This window comes from Penaeus monodon, chromosome 15, assembly GCF_015228065.2.
Source record: "Penaeus monodon isolate SGIC_2016 chromosome 15, NSTDA_Pmon_1, whole genome shotgun sequence".
NCBI classification, from domain to species: Eukaryota; Metazoa; Arthropoda; class Malacostraca; order Decapoda; family Penaeidae; genus Penaeus; species Penaeus monodon.
This window is the reverse complement of record NC_051400.1, coordinates 47,449,217-47,451,154: the sequence shown is the minus strand read 5'-3', so window position 1 is coordinate 47,451,154 and position 1,938 is coordinate 47,449,217. Positions and strand designations below refer to the sequence as shown.

Here is a 1,938-nt window from a genome sequence, read left to right as displayed (position 1 = left end):
CCCCAAACAGTTTACTGGAATAGGAATGTATGAAACATGTAAATCTGTCCTTCTTTTTCAAATAAATGATGATTCTCCACAAGTTTAAAGCCGAGAACTTTGCTATATACAGTACATGATAGGAACACTAGAATGATGAAATGCGTGTGATAAAACATGTCTCTAAAGATGAGAGTATGGAAGATTTGCAATTCAGTTATTTTCTTTTGCTGAAATGGGCACTGTCTACAAATGGACGTAGTTCAAGAAAATTGCCCGGAAGGGAGTGCTTCAAATATGCTTCAAGGAGAATGAGAAACATTGCAGTTTCATAAATCGTAGGAGTCTAGAGTTTTATGATTCGAGTAAGATCGTTCTTATGGTCTTGAGATCTTCTAGGCTTTTTATATAGCAATAGAAAATGTGCTTGGTTTACAGAATTTTATTAAGAGAAGTATTCTTTTTTCTGTTTGATGGGTTTAATGTTAAAGTTATGGTATTGAGATATGATAGCTAGATTGTTAATATTAGCAGAGTTGACCTCCTGCACCCATACTGTTGCATGGCCCATCCTAACACCAGGAAAGTTAAGAATTAAGAGAGAAATGCTCCACAGCAATGCCTCAGGGAAGAAAATCCATGCTCCAAACTACTCAGATAGAAGAAGAAGAAGCATTATATGTTTGCCAAAGGTCACATTTCCTGGTCCCAAGATGTCAAGTGTTGGAAAGAGTTTTGAAGTGGAAAGAAATGATGAGCAACAGAAACACAGTAATAAAGCATTGAGTTGTATGGAGATATGTTCATGGGAAAATATATATTAAAAAAAAAATAATATAAGATACATAACTAGAGAAATTATTGAAACCAACTTACAATAAAATATACTGTCACTTTGGTGCAAGATAATCTACAATAATGTTAAGGTAAGAAACCGGTTTACCAGTTTCATAGATGGAAGACTTGGAAGAGACCCAATTCATGGCTCACAGGTGATGTCTTGCAAATGCTGAATAAATTGAAAAATCACATATGAATCACTGGCCCATCTCACAAACCCTTCAGTGGAAGGACTGAAGGAAAGCTAGTCATGAAGCATAACTAATGAATGATGGCAGTATGATCCTGGTTCAGCCAATTCAGTAACCCACTTAGCTCCTGAAAACTGCAAATCCAGCAGCTTGCTTCTCACCTCATTTGCAAAAAAGGCAAGACTTCGTAAAGTTTCACTGCATTTCAGCGTAACAATTGTCAAATAGAAACTCCTCAAAAGTTTCAGTGAATAGTTGCAGTAGCTCATTACTTATAAATGAAGGTGGAGATAGATTAGCATAGGTAAGTAAATAAAGTGCATGAACAGCAACAAAAAGAATTTTAAAAATTCAACATTTATATATATTTTTTCATATATTTATATGTGATGACAGTGATTGAGAATGTAGATTTTGACTGGATGAAATATACCATACAGGACCAGAATTACAGCTTTAAACACTGCATGTTCCATTCATAAGAAGAAGGAACAGGCCTGTAAGATAGACTTCAGAGGGCATACAAGGGGGGTGGGGTATGGGGATGTTGTCATGTCTTGGAAAAATCTGGCAGAGGGTGGAGATGACAGGAATCTCACGCCGTGGAAAATTGTTTCCTAATGGTAGGCAACAAGGAAGTCTCGTTATGGGTGCATAAAGCTTTCAGAAGGAGATTGACTCAGCAGACTTCAAGAAGGGGGCTCCTGTGATATTTCTATCAGTAGATGAGGCTGGAGTGTATTAGCCATGTTTGGGAGAATGCTGGATCCATTGAGGGCACTATAAAACACATGCAGGAACCTGCATTGTGGGATGGGTTACCAAAAATTTAATTATACAAAAATATAAAATGATAATACAAATAAGACATTGTTGCTTATTGTTACTGCTAATGCACAGAGTGGAGAGATAATATGGAGTATGCTTG

The 1,938-nt window shown here is 36.6% G+C and overlaps 1 protein-coding gene across 4 annotated transcripts in view; it reads left to right on the top strand.

The window, feature by feature from the left end:
- The window catches only part of LOC119582070, an 18,281-nt gene that overhangs the window by 13,590 nt on the left and 2,753 nt on the right, over nt 1-1,938 (top strand). The window lies entirely within an intron of this gene.